The sequence below is a fragment of the Podarcis raffonei genome, chromosome 18 (assembly GCF_027172205.1).
Source record: "Podarcis raffonei isolate rPodRaf1 chromosome 18, rPodRaf1.pri, whole genome shotgun sequence".
Lineage (NCBI taxonomy): Eukaryota > Metazoa > Chordata > Lepidosauria > Squamata > Lacertidae > Podarcis > Podarcis raffonei.
Window position 1 is genome coordinate 7,173,742 of NC_070619.1, and position 20,108 is coordinate 7,193,849.

The window sequence follows — 20,108 nt, forward strand, 5'->3', positions numbered from 1 at the left end:
TGTCCGTGTGGTCTTGTTTGTCTTTATAAAATGCCAACTTCCAGAGCTGCTCTGTTGCAATGACTCATCTGCTTCTTGTATCTGGCCAGTCGTTCTGAGCCTCAGAATTTGGGGAATTCCAGAGAAGACTCTGCTGTGCCAACAGAAAAGAAACTGAGAATAGGAGGAGAGCTTTCTGTGTTTGTGGAGGTGCTTCCACTTTGATGGGGGCGCTGCTAGTGGAGGGAGGGGGCTCGTGAGGTATGAGCCCCTAGTTCCCCAAGGGTTTCTGGGTGCCTGATGAATTGGGCTGAAAGGGGTTCCCAGTGTGGCAAAAATTTACTTCTACACCACTCTTTACCCAGGTGAGGGACATACTCTTAAATAAAACACAGAACCAGTTCTTACCACACCTGGCAGGAGGAAAGAGACTAAACAACTTTAAACGTAACCCTTACCTAGAGATGATATGTGGTTAATGACTGGGGGACGTAATTGAGGAAGCAAATTGACCTTCAGCAGCATCTGTTGGGGGAAATGGAATTGGGGTTAAATGAATTGAGGAGGGAATGAATTGGGATGGAATTTAACTGAATTAATTTATCTGGGGCTTGCCTCTAACTGGCTCGCCTCTAAATTTGTGTGTATACATATGTCTGAGCGTGTGTATGTATACGTATAGATATACACCCACACGCATTTGTGCCCCCGGTTTTGTTACAAGGACCTTGCAGCACCCCTGGAGCTCAGCAACGCTGCCTTGCTGTGCTTGGGGTTAGCAGGCAACACGGATGCCGTGCAGCCTCAGGATGAGGCCCGCTTCCAGCCGTGGGTACTGCGAGGCCTCCTCCTTTCCAAAGCAAGAACAGGCATTTCTTGTCAACCCCCCGCACAGCTCTCTCCGGCTCCCCAAACACTCCGCTTTTGCCAGTATCCATTCATTCCAGATGTTGTTGTGTCTTTGCGTTTGGAAGTTGCCTTGAGAACAAACGGCACCCGAGGGGGGGTGGCGGAGAAGCCTTTCCCCTCCTCCGTGCTTCCTCCTGGATGTTGCCCCCTGCCAGGCAGCTGCGTTCTTGGGTGAGCGAGAAGAGGTGGGGCTCTCTTTGGTCAGGGCAGCCTCGCCCGAAACTTAAGTATTAATCGCTCAAGGGGTGCGGAATGAACATTTGTAAGAAGTTGGGGAGGGTGTTTTCTTCCACTATTAAAAATGTATTTTATAGGGTTTTGTTTTTTAAAGAACGACCCCCACTTCCTCTCACCCCATTGGTGCCCCTCGTAGCTGTTTTGGTCACCAAAGGACTTCCTTGTGATCTGATTTCCCCCCCTTCCTTTTCTCCCCCACCCGAACCTCCTCCTTTTTATTTCCAAAAGCCTTTGAGGCTTTACAGCTGGGGCTGGAGCCCAAATGCCGGTTGCGCAGACTTGGGGTTTTATGATACTGGTGTTCCATCTTCCTCCTCCTCCCCCTCCTCCTCCTCCTCCATTCCGTTGTAGATTCTTTCTCTTAGAATGGCTGCTGTGTTTGTGGGTCCATTGTGGTGTTCTTGTGTGTGCGCGTGTCTTGAGTGAGAGCGTCCCTGGGTAGCTGTAACACAGATGGGGAGACTGGATGGTTTTACCTATCTTTGGTGTCTGAAAAATCGCCCCAGAGGGAAGCGTGGTGAGGAATTGGGGGGGTCTTTCCCAATGGGTGTCTTCTTTAGGATCTTTCTCTCTTTCCTCCCCTTCCTCTTTCGTTCCTTGAAACTGACAGCGCTTTAAGTCTGTTACCTGTCTTTCGGTTTTTGTATTAAAGGGCCTATTTCGGGGAATGGTTAAAATGGATGGTGTTTTTGGTTGGGCAAACCCGATCTCTCTCTCTCCACCTAAATCTTCGTATCCTGCTTGTCCTCTTCATTTTGGCCCAATGGTGTTAAGTAGATGTGAGATGTTAGGAGTTTTAAAGCTGTGGGATGGGCGGGGAGGGGGAAGGAAGTGTTTTCAGTAGATGTGGAAATTTTAGAGACTTGAAAGCTATTTCCCCCCCCTGTTTGTTTTGTTTTTAAGAGAAATTTGGGGGAAAGCAAAATATATGCAATGCTGCCACTTTAAAGAGAGTCTGGAGTGGATTCTATACATCTCGGAGCACAAAATCCTACAGCTATAAGCATGGGCTCTTTCCGTTTTCCATTCAAATAATTATTATAGATATGTTTCAGTGTTAACAGCTGCACAGTACCTGATTCAGGCATCTAAACGGCTGCTTGTATGATTCCCTGTGGCAGTGTTACAATCTGGAGGTTCTTAAGCCATCTGTGCGCTGCTAAGATTTAACGGGTAGGTCTGGGGCGATAAAGGGCTCTCTTTTAAAAGCAGAAATGCAACACTGTAGAGTGGCAACGTAAAGACTTGTTTCACGGGTCCACAAACCACTCTGAGGTTTTTACAATCCAGTGGTGTACACAGTTTTATGAAATAAATACGCTTGGCAGCGCTGAGCACATGTATAATATTCTGACAAGTGTGGCACGAAAGAAAGGAGGCAGCCCCTACAGTCATGCGGAGCTTTGGAGGCGCTCAAATAATAGGAAATACCGTATTTTTTGCTCTATAGGACGCACCGGACAATAGAAGGGGAAGAACAGGGGGAAAAATTCTCCCCCTCTCTGCTCAGCGCCCCTTCAGCGAAGCGAAGCCTGGAGATCAAGAGGGAAGCGCTCCGGGGGCTTCGGGCTTCAGGCAGCTATCCGCAAGCCTTCAGAGCGCAGCGGGAACTCCTGCTGCGCTCCGAAGGCTTGTGGATAGCCACCTGAAGCCCCCGGAGCGCAGCGGGAGTTCCCGCTGTGCTCCGGGGGCTTCAGGCGGCTTCAGCGAAAGCAACGCGAAGCCTCCGGAGCGTGGGGGGAGCTCTCCCTCTGCGCTTCGGAGGCTTCGCGTTGCTATCGCTGAAGCCAAGGAGCCTGCACTCGCTCCATAAGACGCACACACATTTCCCCTTAATTTTTGAAGGGGGAAAAGTGCGCCTTATAGAGCGAAAAATAGGTAGATGAAGTTTGGCCTTTGAGACTCTCTGCCATGTCAGATGAGATCCCGGCCTTCTGTGATTTGAGGGGGGAGCAACCTGGCCTTATGTCAGGCCCCAGTAGCTGTGCCATTTCAGCTGGCTGCCTCCCAAGGCTAACTGATGAAATTGCTGGGCCGGTCTCGCAGCTTGGCTTCATCTACCAGATTGGGTTTTTTAAAAACCTGGTCTCTTTTTTGCCACTTAGCAAATAGGACTGAAAATGAAAATAGGAACAAACTGACGGTGCAATTCAGCCAGAGTGCAAGTTCTGCTTGAGCTGAGGAACAGTAGAAATGGAAGGAATGTTTCGTTTCTAGTGGGGAAAGCCCCCCAGACTTCCCTTTTTCGATGTGCCAGGCAGAAGGAAAGATTAGTGCTCCAAATTTGTTTGGGTTTCCCCGCAGGCCTGGTGTCCATTCCTGGTACTCAGCAGAGATTTAGGGAGCTTCCATCTGCTGTACCCATGACTTGCAGGAAGCGTTTTAGCCACAAGAACCTTGGAACCAGCTGAGAGAGACGCAGCTGTTCCGTTACCCATTTCAGCTGCTCTGTCCTCTCCCCCCAGCTGTTGGGAAGAGATGAGGGTCTGAGTTCATCGCTCAAAGTGGGACCCCGTCTCCAAAAAAAAGTTCTGCCCTCCATGAGTTTCCCCCACCCCCATGTTCTGTCCAAACAGCAAGCCCAAAGTGCTCTCCAGTCTGTTTCCACGTTGGTGATGTTTTTTGAAACACCGCTGCTACTTCGACAGGGGAGGTGCGCCCACCCATGGAAAGAAATAGGATTTTAAAAGTGTTTTTAATTATGGCCAGATCTGCGCTCCCCAGGCGCGATCAGAGGCGCTTCTGGCCTTCGAAGCATCCTCGGAAGATCTGACCGCCGTGTTAAAAGTTGTGTGTCCACTGCCATTTCGTGCTAGAGCAGAACTGAGTTTGAAAGGTGCTGTCGGTTCCGGAATTAACCTTCCTGAGAATCTCAGGACTTTCCTTTTTCCCCAGAAAAGAAGTTAAAATCGGCAAGATTCCAGTTCGTATTCTTACCAGTAGGTGGGGAAATGTCTGGTGAGGGCTAGCTAAGGTTTCCTGCGGTTACGGGAGGGGCTTTTCATATCTCTTTGCCACTCCCCATGATTAGCAATACCAGAAGAATATGCAAATTAATTAAGATAAATTGCATATAATGTATACAGGTTGCAGTATTCAGAGTCCCCCCTCCCTTTTTATTGTAAAGTACGCATATCCCTAACCATGCTCCTTGAAGAGTCATAACACATATCTAATTTTAATTGGCTGGGGGTGTCATGAGTGTGTAAAGGCCTTGAGAACAAACAAAAAAAGAGGTGGGAGTTTTGCACTCTTGAAGGAAGCGACGGAGTACTTGATCCTCTCGCTGGTGTGTAATTTTTTTAAGGCTGTCTTCTGCTGGAAGCAAAGGTATTAAATACCTGGTCTATGTACAGAGGATATTAAAAGTACTTTGGGGCTGGGGCGGGCGGGGAAGGGAATTTCTTTGGTCTGGTGTAATAAATGAACCCTAGCCCATTATTCCGAAATGAAACCTGGAAAGGCGGGAGGGGTGGGGGGGGGGGATGTTTGTAATAAGTTAAGGGATTGGGTTTTTTTTGTCCTGACTTTTACGCCTTTTTTTTTTTGTTTTGTTAAATTTGTGAAATTTATGGAGGAGTTTTATAGGAAAAAGAAAACATGAAATAAAGGTGAGAGAGTCACAAGCGGCGGCATTTTTTGTGATGTTTCTCTTGATGGTCTCCATTTCCACCAGCACCACCTAGAGCAGGGGTCAGCAAACTTTTTCAGCAGGGCCCCTCAGACCTTGTGGGGGGCTAGACTATACAGTGGTGCCTCGCAAGACGAAATTAATTCGTTCCGCAAGTTTTTTCTTCTTGCGAGTTTTTCGTCTTGCGAAGCACGGTTTCCCATAGGAATGCATTGAAAATCAATCAATGCGTTCCTATGGAAACCACCTTCAGACCAGGTCCGGGGACAGTCTGTCCCCTGACCTCTTCTGAAGGCTGGGGGGGGGGGGGACAAGGGCTTTTCTTCCCACCGCCAGCCTTCAGAAGGCTGTTCTGAAGGCTGGCGGTGGGAAGAAAAGCCCTTCTCCCCACCTCCCACCCCGCAAGCTCCGGGGACAGGAAGGCTTTCCTCCCGACCGCCAGCATTTTAAGATCGCCCCGGGACAGCGGAGAAGTCTCCGCTGTCCCGGGAAGGCAGGCGGGGGGGAGCAAAGACTTTTGCCACCCGCCGGCCTTCAGAAGAGGTCCAGGACCTCTTCTGAAGGCCGGCGGTGGGCAAAAGTCTTTGCTCCCCCCCCCCCCCCCCCGCCGCCGCCTGCCTTCAAAAGCCGTCAGGATAGCGGAGAAACGCGCTGCGCTTCTCCGCTATCCCGGGAAGGCAGGCGGGGGGGAGCAAAGACTTTTGCCCCCCGCCGGCCTTCAGAAGAGGTCCAGCGTGCTTCCCTGCTATCCCGGACCGCTTTTAAAATGCTGGCCATCGGGAGCAAAGCCTTTCGGCCCCCGCCGGCCTTCCTGGACCTCTTCTGAAGGCTCCGGAGGGGGGCGAAAGGCTTTGCTCCCCACCGCCAGCATTTAAAAGAGGTCCCCGGAGATTTCCCTATGGGCTTTCTTCTTGCGAAGCAAGCCCATAGGGAAATTCGTCTTGCGGAACGACTCAAAAACAGAAAACTCTTTCGTTTTGCGAGTTTTTCGTTTTGTGAGGCGTTCGTCTTGCGCGGCACCACTGTATTTTGAAGGGGGGGAAATGAACAAATTCCTATGCCCCACAAATAACCCAGAGATGCAAGCACACAATCTACTCATGTAAAAACACACTGATTCCCGGACCGTCCGCAGGCCGAATTTAGAAGGCGATTGGGCCGGATCTGGCCCCAGGGCCTTAGTTTGCCTACCCATGACCTAGAGGTTCAGCTGGAAGCCTTTTTCCTTTGGACTCTACTTCCCCCATAAGTTCCCGCCCATCTCTTCCTGTGGGTTCCAAATTTATCGGAGTACATTTTTCTTAGAGACGTTACGAAGGTGGCCACCTCTGAGAACCACCTCTGCCACCATCCTTTCTCTCTCCCACTCTCTACACAAACACACACGCTGCCCCGGAAAAATGCCAGTAGGTCTGTGTCATTGTGGAGGATGGAAAACCCGAAAAGGGGTGGGGTGGGGGGAAGTGTGCTTCTTGCCTCTGCTAACAACATCCCATAACTTGGAACGGAAGGCAGCCATCTTGGTTGTGTGAGAAATGGGACCTAAGCAGAGCCCAGGCAGAACGTACAGTAGCTGGCACTCAAGCAATGGTTTCTCGCCCACCCTCTACGGAATGGAATGCAGCGGTAGACTCCCTTGATATATGGAGGTTCCATTTCATAAATCGGATACAGCAGAGTGCTATCAAGACCACCATAGCAGAGAGAATATATATATATACACATCTACTATACATATATATATACACATCTAGTATACATACAGGGACGCGGGTGGCGCTGTGGGTAAAACCTCAGCGCCTAGGACTTGCCGATCGCATGGTCGGCGGTTCGAATCCCCGCAGCGGGGTGTGCTCCCGTCGTTTGGTCCCAGCGCCTGCCAACCTAGCAGTTCGAAAGCACCTCCGGGTGCAAGTAGATAAATAGGGACCGCTTACCAGCGGGAAGGTAAACGGTGTTCCGTGTGCTGCGCTGGCTTGCCAGATGCAGCTTTGTCACACTGGCCACGTGACCCGGAAGTGTCTCCAGACAGCGCTGGCCCCCGGCCTATAGAGTGAGATAAGCTCACAACCCTAGAGTCTGGCAAGACTGGCCCGTACGGGCAGGGGTACCTTTACCTTTAGTATACACACACACACACACACACACACACACACACACACAAACACACAGAGAGATATTGTGCCTTTTAAGTTAAGAGCATGACAAACTCCATGAACAATCAGAGCTGAAAGATACAGATAATTGTGACTCAACACATCTTCCCTCTAACAGTTGTGCCCTGGTTTTGAACTGCATCTCAGCACTTGACTCTGCCATTAAAACTTCAGCATAAAATTCATCCGAGTTCCCGCCCGTGAGGCAACTGCCTCGGGTGGCAGGATTCAGGGGGGCAGCAGATTTTATTCATTTTTTTTAAACTTGTATACAGCCCTATACCTGTAGATTTCAGGGCAGTTCACACACACAAAAATCACAATAAAGAAAACACAGAAAAATCAAGTTGCAGAACAGTTTGTGGGAATATTCATCCCAAATTTCCCAACTTTTTTTTTTTTAATCGAGAGATACAATTGCCTTGTAGTTTCAAAATGAAGGTGGAAAATAAACCTCCAGCAAGTCTTAATGGTTTATAAACTGGTAATGTTCTGGCTAAATTTAGCCTTTCCTGAAAGGCTGTCCAAATATTACTCATAAATGCTAAAATCCCAAAAGTCTATCTCCCACCCACCCATCTGGTTGGGACTTGCAGTTCAGCCCCCAAACAAACATCATCAATGTCATGCATTTAATACACATTTTTATTTTTTTGTAATTTTTTTTTTATTTTTCAAATGTTTTCACTATAATCTTCACATTGTTTCATGAGTTGACTTCCCACCTCAACTTCCAAAGTGTTTCTACTCAAACCTTTTCTCATTTAGTACACATTTAAAGCACAATGGGCTCCCCCCCCCCAAAGAATCTTGGCTATTTTAGTTTGCGGAAGATGCTGGGAATTGTAATTCCGTGAGGGGTAAACAGTTCTCGATACTGGGACGAAAACCATGTGCTTTGAAACGGTTATATGTGCAATGTGGATGCAATTAACCACAGCTGTGAGACCTGGGCCATCATAATAATAATTTTTATTTATACCCCGCCCTCCCCAGCCAAGGCCGGGCTCAGGGCGGCTAACAAGCAATAATAAAAGCAAGTTGAATGAATACAACTTAAAAACAAAATTAAAATACAACATTAAAATATTGAAACATTAAAATATTAAAATGTAGCCTCATTTCAGGAGGAGAAAGGAAAAGGAAAAAAGAAAGAGAGGGAGGGAATCAAATTGGCTCCAAGCCAAAGGCCAGGTGGAATAACTCTTGTCTTACAGGCCCTGCGGATAGAAATCAGATCCTGCAGGGCCCTGGTCTCATGAGGCAGAGCGTTCCACCAAGCCGGAGCCAGAGTTGAAAAGGCCCTGGCTCTGGTTGAAGCCAATTTAACTTCCTTAGGGCCCGGGACCACTAGGGTGTTGCTATTTATGGACCTTGAGGTTCTCCGTGGGGCATACCGGCAGAGGCGGTCCCTTAGGTACGAGGGTCCTAGGCCGTGAAGGGCTTTAAAGGTCAAAACCAGCACCTTAAATCTGGCCCTGTACTCCACCGGGAGCCAGTGCAGCTGGAAAGGCACTGGGTGAATATGCTCCCATGGCAGAGACCTCGCTGTGAGGAGCCTCGCTGGATCATTCTGCACCCGCTGGAGTTTCTGGGACAGCTTCAAGGGCAGCCCCGTGTAGAGCAAATTACAGTAGTCAAGCCTGGAGGTGACCGTCGCATGGATCACAGAAGAGTTTGGACACGAAGACCAAAAGAACCAGCCAGGCAACCTTCAATGAAGATTTCCTCATCTTCTACAGTCTGCTGGCGATTCCCATAAGCCTGCCTGGCTAAGCCAATGAGCCACAAGGGACTCATTTTGCTCCAACTAATCCACAAAGTAGCCTGTTCATAATGATAGCCAAAGTCTCTGCTCTTTAAAACAGCAACATTGTTAAATATTTTTAAATAACAATTGCAAAATGGTTTTGGGTTTTTTTTAATAATAAACCATTTAGTAAGGGCTTTGTTTTTAAAAGCAGCATGTGATTAAATACAGGGCAATAAATGTTTCCGAGAGAAAACTCCCATCATATAATTATATTGCCCTTGCATTTCAGGAATCACAACAGGATACAACAGGGGCTCTTACCGCGCCCATAACATTATTTTTCTTGGGGAAGTGTGGGTTGCCTATTACGATCATTTCGCTGGAAGATGACAGGTATTTCTGTGGAAAATAATCATCATAACGGGTGCCGCCTCCCACCTTAAACAATCGTTTGAATACGAATATCATATAGTAAATGAAACCATGGGCATAGCCAGGAATTTTGTGGGGGGGGGGGAGGCAGAACCGACGTGACTGCTCAGTTAAGTACTGTATTTAAATATTAAGTATTTCTATTGTCGTCCCCCCCGCCTACGCCCAAGGATGAGACCATTTAGCATTTAGCTCGGAGGGCGGGTGGGGAGGAACTGCGCTGCACTTGGAAAAAAACCAAATAAAACTTCAGCTGCTACTGCTTTCGTTTGTTTTGTAGTTATTTCCGGGCGTTTTGTTAAAGAGTCTCGTAATAATACTAAATAATAATGAATTTTTATTTATACCCCGCCCTCCCCAGCCAAGACCGGGCTCAGGGCGGCTAACAACCAATAATAAAAACCAGTTGGTTAAAATACAATTTAAAGAAAGACCTCACAAAATAAACAACTTGTAGCATACAGGGAAGCTTTTAATGTTTTGTGCATTGTGTATTTTAATATTTTGTTGGAAGCCGCCCGGAGTGGCTGGGGAAGCCCAGCCAGATGGGCGGGGTATTAATTAATAAATAATAATAATAATAATTGGCTTGCAGCAACCACTGCGGCCGCATCACGAGGCCAGGAGTTCCGCGGGCCACTCGCCTTATACTTAAAACTGGTCTCCCGCCCCCGGTTTTCATCTCCCTTCATTCCCCGCCCCCCTCGTCCAGGAGCCACAATCCACAGACACGTGGCGGCCGGCTTCCCATTCATTCGCCGCCAGCCGCTGGCCCATTCATTCATTCATTCATTCAGCTCACCGGGGAGGTCAATGACCGGGGGTTACTCGGCAGCGATACATAAAGAGGCGCTCGCGCGTGCGCAGAAGCAGGGCGTGGCAGCCGGCTGGTGAATGAAGCGCAGCTGAGCCTCGCGCCCGCTCCCAAGATGGCGCCGCCCGCCTCGCGCGCCCGTCCTCCAGCCAATGGCAAAGGCAGCGACAGATGTGGAGCTGAAGGCCACGCCCCCCGTTTTACAGGCCACGCCTCCAGCCTTTAAAAGGGGCCGCGCACGCCGCTTGTTCTGCGGCAGAAGCTATTCTTAACACGGCAGGTAACAGGTAGGGAGATTTAGCTCAGTTTTTTCCCCATTTTTTGCGGGTGGGGGAGGTTTATGGAGCGGAATGTGTACTTTTTGGAGCTGGGGACAATTTTGTGTGCCTCATTTGCCTCTATGGGAGGAGGGGTTAAAAATACAGGCAAATTCAATTAATAATCATAAATGTTTGGGAGGAAATAAGACGGTAAATAAATAAACTAAATATTGATGTATGTAAGTTTTATTTCCTAGTTATATTTAGTGGTAGTATGGCTGTACTGTTTTTTGTAACATAAAACCATTCAATAAACATTATATATAAAATAATCATCATCATCATAAATATGAATGGTTGCAATTCAGCTTTATTGTACATTCCTTGATATTTGAAGAAGCTGCCCTGGGGTTTTATTGTAGGGAAAAGAGGGTTGTAAAACATGTCGTCGTCCCCCCCCCCTCAACTTTTGGTTAATTATAAACCGTTTTTAAAATATTGGCGTTTTAATATTAACCCGCCCTTGGACCTTAGGTGTGAAGGTATATGAGTTAATGATATATAGGATGATATAGCTGCTTCTGGGAGTGGTAGTAAAAAATTAAGAGCACATTGCATTTAAATGGGGTGCATGTGAGGCTTGGGTTGCCTGGGGGCTCTGGTTTCTGGGTGGGGAGGGGGGCTGTGTACCGTGGTTTACAGCTACTTTTTTTTCAAGAGCTCCAGGATTTATTTGGGGGGGTGGGCTTGAAAAACCCCTCATTGAGGAAACTGGCTTGAGGGGCTGCGCCTGTTCCATAGAGAAAAGGGAAAGGGGTCCACACAGTTCTAGTGTTACTTTGGGTGGGTGGGCTTTTGGGTTGGGTGGGGGTGAGTTGAAGCTTTGAGAGAAATGGGTGGGAAGGGGGCTGGCTGGGGGCAGATGTTCAGCCCTGGTAGACATTTGTACCCTAAACGCTTAAAGAAAAGGGGGGGGGACATCTGGAAACTGAACTGTAGCGTCTGCAGGGCATTAAATAATGCCCTGAAATGTGTTCAGGTTTGCAGGACTTCAGCAACGTGGGCTTGCATCTCTCTACCCCGCCCCCTGCTAAACCTCCCAATTTTATCATCCCAATAACCTTGTGAGACGGATGAAGGAGATTAGTTATCCTCTGAGCATTGTAGGATGGCAGAACTGTGCCCCCCACTCCACACCCATGTTATGGGACTCCAGTTCCCAGCAGCCAACACGATCAATCGTCAAGGAACGATGGGCTTTATTGAGAAGTGAATTAATTGACTCTCCCTCTTTCCTTCTTTTCATATACAGTCTTTGAATATGGTTCTTTTCTGAGTTTTCTTCCCCATTGTACCTCCGTTTTATTTATTTTTCCTGTTCATATGCATTTTTATCTGTTACACTTACCGTTTTTACTCTAAACAAAAAAAAATTTTCCTTCCAGTAGCACCTTAAAGACCAACTAAGTTAGTTCTTGGTATGAGCTTTCATGTGCATGCACACTTCTTCAGATACTCTGAAGATCTCAGATACCTTTTTACTCTGTTCGCATTATCGTTTATTTTAAGGGGGGTGAGAGCTGTTAAGTCACATTTGAAGGATCTACAGGTTCCCAAAAACCTCATGCAGCGAAGGCAGGGTGAAAACTGAAATTCTGGGCTCCTGTTCTCCCCTGCCCCACCCACTGTCTCTTGCTGTACAGTGGTACCTCGGGTTAAGTACTTAATTCGTTCTGGAGGTCCGTTCTTAACCTGAAACCGTTCTTAACCTGAAGTACCACTTTAGCTAATGGGGCCTCCTGCTGCTGCCGCTGCGCTGCCGGTGCACGATTTCTGTTCTCATCCTGAAGCAAAGTTCTTAACCTGAAGCACTATTTCTGGGTTAGCGGAGTGTGTAACTAGAAGCGTATGTAACCCGAGGTACCACTGTGTGTTTATTTTGTATGGAAGCCTATGTGTCTATGAGAGACAAGCTAGCCAACTTATTTTGAGAAAGGAGGTCACTTTTTGCAAAGCGTTTTTCGTGCCCCTTTCCTCTGCGATGTCATCCATTTTGGGGGGTGGGTCAGATTTGGGGGCTGAGGTCTCCCTTCAGCAGAATCAGCCGGGGTGTTTTGGGGAGAGGAACAGGGGCAGCCCAGAGTCGACGTACCACATTTTGAAGCAATACTTGCTAAAGAAGGGGCCATTTAGGTGTGACATCCGGAATTTGAAAAATTACCTTTGCTTCAGCACATTTGCTGCGAGAGAGCAGGAAATGTTGTCATTTTTAACTCCGAGAGAAGTGTGTGGGTGTCTCTCTTCTGTGACTGCTGTCGCTGGCTTTAGTCTCCAAAGCAGAAGTCGCTGGTGTCGATGCAAAAATACAACTTGCTTTTTCTCTTCCTCTCTTGGGAACTGTATCTCTTGCAGACAAAAATGCAGATCTAGGGAAGCCTTCCTTTTTCTCAATTCATCTGCTAGTAAAAAAGTAAAGGGACCCCTGACCGTTAAGTCCAGTTGCGGACGACTCTGGGGTTGTGGCGCTCATCTCTCTTTACCGGCCAAGGGAGCCGGCGTTCGTCCGCAGACAGCTTCTGGGTCATGTGGCCGGCATGACTAAGCTGCTTCTGGCGAAACCAGAGCAGCGCATGGAAACACCGTTTACCTTCCCACTGGAGTGGTACCTATTTATCTACTTGCACTGCATGCTTTCAAACTGCTATGTTGGCAGCAGCAGGGACCGAGCAACGGGAGCTCACCCCATCACGGGGATTCAAACCGCCGACCTTCTGATCAGCAAACCCTAGGCTCTGTGGTTTAGACCACAGCGCCACCCACGTCCTGTGCCCATCTGCTAGTAGTTCCTTGTTACTCGTCGGTTAGCATAAGAAGCTTGCCAGCAGCACATATAGTCCAGCATTCTGTTCTCACTACAGTGGTACCTCGTGTTAAGTACTTAATTCGTTCCGGAGGGCCGTTCTTAACCTGAAGCACCACTTTAGCTAACGGGGCCTCCTGCTGCTGCCGCACCGCCAGAGCACGATTTCTGTTCTCAACCTGAAGCAAAGTTCTTAACCTGAAGCACTATTTCTGGGTTAGCGGAGTCTGTAACCTGAAGCGTATGTAACCCGAGGGACCACTGTATGGCCAAGTAGATGCTTGTGGAAAGATTGTTTTGATCAGTGGTGCGTCTCCAACAAGGTGAACTCCAAATGCACAGCATATTCTTTAAAAAAAATATTAATCTGAAGGTTGGTGGGTGTTGGCCAGGCTGTAACTCACCTTTTGTGCCCAGTGCCTGTAGCTTAATTTGCTCAGCGCAGCTGATTTCAGTTAACAGCTTTGTAACACTAAAAGGGGATGTGGGTGGCGCTGTGGGTTAAACCACAGAGCCTAGGACTTGCCGATCAGAAGGTCAGCAGTTCGAATCCCTGCGACGGGGCGAGCTCCCGTTGCTCGGTCCCTGCTCCTGCCAACCTAGCAGTTCGAAAGCACCTCAAAGTGCAAGCAGATAAATAGGTACCGCTCCGGCGAGAAGGTAAACGGCATTTCCGTGCGCTGCTCTGGTTCACCAGAAGCGGCTTAGTCATGCTGGCCACATGACCCGGAAGCTGTCTGCAAACAAACGCCAGCTCCCTCGGCCAGTAAAGCGAGATGAGCGTCGCAACCCCAGAGTCGTCCGTGATTGGACCTAATGGTCAGGGGTCCCTTTACCTTTACCTTACTGTGTTTTGCTGCTCGCCCCCCCCTCAAAAAAAAGATCTGGTTAGCTTCTATCTTTTAAATTTAAGCAATAGGTGCAATACATGCATGAAAAGAAGGCAACTTTTAAAAAATCGCTTATGGTAAGGCTTTATTGCTCATAAACAAGATGAATTGCAGTGATGTCTGGTCAGACACTTTCTGGCTTTGGCTGTTTTTAAGATTAGGTAATTAAAATTGCCCCATTTTCCAGTATTTTGCTGGTTTTACTCTATTGGGCCATAATTGCTGAAAACAGTTACTTTTTGGCATTGTAGCTCCTTCCTCTTCTGTGGGACGGCAGAGCCATCCGCTTTGCATGCACAAAAAATCTTAGTTCCAAATTTTGTTGTCTCCTGCTTGCGCTGAGCGAAACACCTTCTCGAAAGCAGGTGTCATTTAGTGTGGGCAACATTGAGTAAGGTTGGCCAGTGGTCTGATTTGGTAAAGTCCAGCTTTCTATGTGAAAGACAGACAGGTGCAAATTAATTAAGGAAACTGTTCCTTGTTAAGCGAGTTGGGTACCTTTTGTTCAGTCAGTAGAGCATGCGAGACTCTCAGTCTCTCGGGGTTCGTTCCCCCCCCCCCGACCTTGGGGAAATGATCCCTGCGTTGCCATTGGTTGGACTGGACTGCCTCAGCCCAGTATACCTGAAGGAGCGTCTCCACCCCCATCGTTCAGCCCGGACACTGAGGTCCAGCTCCGAGGGCCTTCTGGCGGTTCCCTCGCTGCAAGAAGCGAGGTTGCAGGGAACCAGGCAGAGGGCCTTCTCGGTGGTGGCACCTGCCCTATGGAACGCCCTCCCACCAGATGTCAAAGAGAACAACAACTACCAGACTTTTAGAAGACATCTGAAGGCAGCCCTGTTTAGGGAAGCTTTTAATGTTTTGATGGATTGCTGTACATTCATACCTCATGTTACGTTTGCTTCAGGTTGCACGTTTTCAGGTTGCGTCCCGCGGCGACCCGGAAGTACCAGAAAGGGTTACTTCTAGGTTTCGCTGCTCGTGCATGCGCAGACACACAAAATGACGTCATGTGCACGTGCAGAAGCGGCGAATCGTGACCCGCGTGTGCGCAGACATGGGTTGCGGTTTTTTCAGGTTGCTAATGGGCCTCCAGAACGGATCCCGTTTGCAACCAGAGGTACCACTGTATTTTAAAATTTTGTTGGAAGCCGCCCAGAGTGGCTGGGGAAACCCAGCCAGATGGGCAGGTATTAATAATAATAATAATAACAATAATTATTATTATTATTATTATTATTATTATTATTATTATTATTACCCTGGGGTCCCTTCCAGCTCCACAGTTCTGTGATTCTATGATTCCGCTTGAAGGGCTGTAAACATCATGGAAGATGGACCAAGCTGGTTTTCTGCAGCTCCAGAGGGTAGGACCCGCCGAGCCAATTACTTCAAGTTACAAAAGGGATTCCAGCTAAACTTTGTTGTTGTTGTTTAGTCGTTTGGTCGTGTCCGTCTCTTCGTGACCCGCTGGACCAGAGCACGCCAGGCACACGTGTCTTCCACTGCCTCCCGCAGTTTAGTCAAACTCATGCTGGTAGCTTCAAGAACACTGTCCCACCATCTCGTCCTCTGTCGTCCCCTTCTCCTTGTGCCCTCCATCTTTCCCAACATCAGGGTCTTTTCCAGGGAGTCTTCTCTTGTCCTGAGGTGGCCAAAGTCTTGGAGCCTCAGCTTCAGGATCTGTCCTTCCAGTGAGCACTCAGGGCTGATTTCCTTCAGAATGGAGAGGTTTGTTCTTGTAGTCCATGGGACTCTCCAGCTAAACTAGGGGAGTCGTATAATCATAGGCTTGTAGACTTGGAAAGGGGCCCTGAAGATCAGGAAGAAGGGCTGGAGCTGTTTGACAGCTTCCTTGAAAGGTGGTGAGATCTTCACTGGAGGTTTTTGGGGTCGAGATTGTATTGGCACCTGCCAGGGATTGTGGAGCTGAGAATGCTGCCTTGCAGGGAGTCTGGACTTGAAGACCCTTCCAGCCGTACATTTCCATGAAAAAGCTTTACGGCAATTCCCCCCAGTTCACGGGAGCGGTAAACAAAGCAAGGCCAAAAATGTAACCAAGAAGAGGGAGAGAAATCGCCCTGGAGACCTCACTAGGGTTCTCTCCAGAATTCTGGTAACGATGTATTTGCGCGGTATTTTTCCCCAAGAGAGGAGATGTTGGTCTTACTGTTAACATTCGATATCTCATCAGCCAGTGGAGTTTTATCACCTTGGGAAAATGCCCCAGATCTGCATACAGACCCTCTTAAACTTGTTCTGACCCATTAAAAAACTGGGTATGTAGGTGACAGCGCCATACAGTTACAGTGGTACCTTGGGTTAAATACTTAATTCGTTCTGGAGGTCCGTTCTTAACCGGAAGCTAATGGGGCCTCCTGCTGCTGCTGCGCCGCCAGAGCACGATTTCTGTTCACATCCTGAAGCAAAGTTCTTAACCCGAGGTACTACTACTGGCTTAGCGGAGTCTGTAACCTGAAGCGTCTGTAACCCGAGGTACCACTGTATTCTGAACTTACACAGTTCAGAATAGTCTGCACTGACAGTGGCTCTCGGAGACTTCTAGACAGCTCTTTGCAAAATGTCCAGGCACATTTTGCCACTGGCGCGGGTTCCAATTGCAAACCCCGTGGAGATCTCTGGATGCCAGGTTTGCAACTGACCTCTCCATCTGGCTGGTGAATGTTGTTGTTTAGTCATTTAGTCATGTCCGACTCTTTGTGACCCCCTGGACCAGAGCACTTCTGTCTTCCACTGCCTCCCGCATTTTGGTCAAACGCAAAGTCTTGGAGCCTCAGCTTCACGATCTGTCCTTCCAGTGAGCACTCAGGGCTGATTTCCTTCAGAATGGAGAGGTTTGATCTTCTTGCAGTCCATGGGACTCTCAAGAGTCTCCTCCAGCACCAGAATTCAAAAGCATCCATTCTTCGGCGATCAGCCTTCTTGATGGTCCAGCTCTCACTTCCGCACATCACTACTGGGAAAACCATAGCTTTTACTATACAGACCTTCCGGTGAATAAGAAGAGCTTATTCATTGCATTTATCTCCTGCCTTTTCCTCCAAGAAGCACCCCCCTCAATTAATCCCTACGACGACCCTGTGAGGAAGGCGAAAAGGCTTCATAATGGAGTAGGGATTCGAACCCTGATCTCCCAGGTCCTAGTCCGATGCTCTAACCCAGGGGTCAGCAAACTTTTTCAGCAGAGGGCCAGTCCACTGTCCCTCAGACCTTGTGGGGGGGCGGACTATATTTTTTGGGGGGGGAATGAACTGATTTCTACGCCCCACAAATAACCCAGAGATGCATTTTCAATAAAAACACACTTTCTATTCGTGTAAAAACATCAGGCAGGCCCCATAAATAACCCAGAGATGCATTTTAAATAAAAGGACACATTCTACTCATGTAAAAACATGCTGATTCCCGGACCGTCCATGGGCCGGATTTAGATTGCGATTGGGCCAGATCCGGCCCCCAGGCCTTAGTTTGTCTACCCAAGCTCTAACCACTGCACCACCCTGTCCTTCTGCTATGTGGCATTTCTATAAATCGAGTAGACCAGTATGGGAAAAGCAAAATATCCCTTATAGAAGGATGTGAAGTATTTTACTGGAAGCTTGAATTTCTTTGACGTTTCAATGTGTTGTAAAGCACTTGGATATTTTTCTTCTTTAAAATATAAAGCGGTATAGAAATGAGATTAAAAATAAATTTTATTTTGTGGGGGAGGGAAGGCCCCCAAGCACCCTGTTGCGGTGACCATAACCTAAGTTTAAGGTGCCATTATCTTTCTGAGTTTCTAACACTGATTGCTTGGCCTTGAGCAAGCTGTTTGGAACAATGGGAGGTTGCAGTGGTCTTGCGCCATGACAAAAGATCTGTTATTTTAACCTGTTTGGCAAGGGCAGCGTGGACTCTTGTGTCCCCATACACTACATTCCCCCCCCCCAACTGCAGGTGAAAACTCTCCAAAACACCCTAGCGACCGACCGCAGTTGCGTAAGCCATCTCTGTTGACAAATTGCGGCATTGTTTGAGTATTTGCATAAGGAAGCGGAAACGCAGAAACTGGATCAATTCCCCCACCTCCCTTCTTAAAAAAAAAACCAGTACAGTGGTACTTCAGGTTAAGAACATAATTTGTTCTGGAGGCCCGTTCTTAACCTGAAACTGTTCTTAACTTGAAGCACCACTTTAGCTTATGGGGCCTCCTGCAGCTGCCACACCGCCGGAGCACGATTTCTGTTCTCATCCTGAAGCAAAGTTCTTAACCTGAAGCACTGTTTCTGAGTTAGCGGAGTCTGTAACCTGAAGCGTCTGTAACCTGAGGTACCACTCAGTGGTCAAGCATCTATATTGGCAGATGCAAAAATTGGCACCCTCCCCCCCCCAAGTCGTTAGAAACTGGGAACAGCTGCTGAAACCATATAGCACCGGTCTTGAAAGACCTACATTGGCTCCCTGTACGTTTCTGAGAACAATTCAAAGTGTTGGTGCTGACCTTGAAAGCCCTAAATGGCCTCCGACCAGTATACTTGAAGGAGCGTCTCCACCCCCATTGTCCAGCCCGGACACTGAGGTCCAGCTCCAAGGGCCTTCTGGCGGTTCCCTCCCTGCGAGAAGCGAGGTTACAGGGAACCAGGCAGAGGGCCTTCTCGGTGGTGGCACCCTCCCTGTGAAACGCCCTCCCACCAGATGTCAAAGAGAACAACAACTACTAGAATTGTAGAAGACATCTGAAGGCAGCCCTGTTTAGGGAAGCTTTTAATGTTTAACAGGTTATTGTATTTTAGTGTTCTGTTGGAAACCGCCCAGAGTGGCTGGGGAAAGCCAGCCAGATGGGTGGAGTATAAATAATAAATTATTATATTATTATTACTCTGCCGCAAGGAGCATCCAATCTGGATTCCCTCCCCTGAGAGATGCATTATATTATTGGCGTGTTTTATGGCACTGTAGGCTGGACGCGGGTGGCGCTGTGGGTTAAACCACAGAGCCTAGGACTTGCCGATCAGAAGGTCGGCAGTTCGAATCCCCGCGACGGGGTGAGCTCCCGTTGCTCGGTCCCTGCTCCTGCCAACCTAGCAGTTCGAAAGCACGTCAAAAGTGCAAGTAGATAACTAGGTACCGCTCCGGCGGGAAGGTAAACGGCGTTTCCGTGCGCTGCTCTGGTTCGCCAGAAGCGGCTTAGTCATGCTGGCCACATGACCTGGAAGCTGTCTGCAAACAAACGCCAGCTCCCTGGGCCAGTAAAGCGAGATGAGCGCCGCAACCCCAAAGTCGGCCACGACTGGACCTAATGGTCAGGGGTCCCTTTACCTTTACATGACACTGTAGACTTTTCGTTCATCACCTTTGTATTCCTCTGAGGCAAGCATCACCCGTCGCCTTCCTCTGCCCATTTTGCCCTCTCGGCACTGCCCTGCGAGGTATTTAAGGCCAAGGGGGGAAAGCAGCTAATTATTTAGCAGAAAGGCAGCCAGGGTAACATGGGCTTAATCTAAATCCATTACACGGTAGCATGCGTTTAATGTACAATTTCAAAGCTTTCATCTCTGATGTGTCACTGGGTTGCAACGAATTCCCTTGCCACCGCGTTGGTCAGTGAAAGGGAGACGGAACATTCTGTTGGTTATTCCACGAAGTGGAAGATTATTGCTTCATTATGTTCTGTGTTTTTATGTTGTAAACTGCCCTGTGATCTCTGGATGAAAGGGTGGCATGTGAAGTTAATAGGTAAAGGGACCCCTGACCATTAGGTCCAGTCGTGACCGGCTCTGGGGTTGCGGTGCTCATCTCGCTTTATTGGCCGAGGGAGCCGGCGTACAGCTTCCAGGTCATGTGGCCAGCATGACTAAGCCACTTCTGGCGAACCAGAGCAGCGCACGGAAATGCCGTTTACCTTCCCGCCAGAGCGGTACCTATTTATCTACTTGCACTGGTGTGCTTTTGAACTGCTAGGTTGGCAGGAGCAGGGACCGAGCAACGGGAGCTCACCCCGTCGCGGGGATTCAAACCGCCGACCTTTTGGTCGGCAAGTCCTAGGTTCTGTGGTTTAACCCACAGCGCCACCCGCGTCCCTGTGAAGTTAATAAATAATAAAAATGGCTCGTAGCCAGTGCTGGTCCTACTTCGCGTAAACCCACTGAAACTGGTTGGCTGGGCTCCCTTGGTGGCGACATCG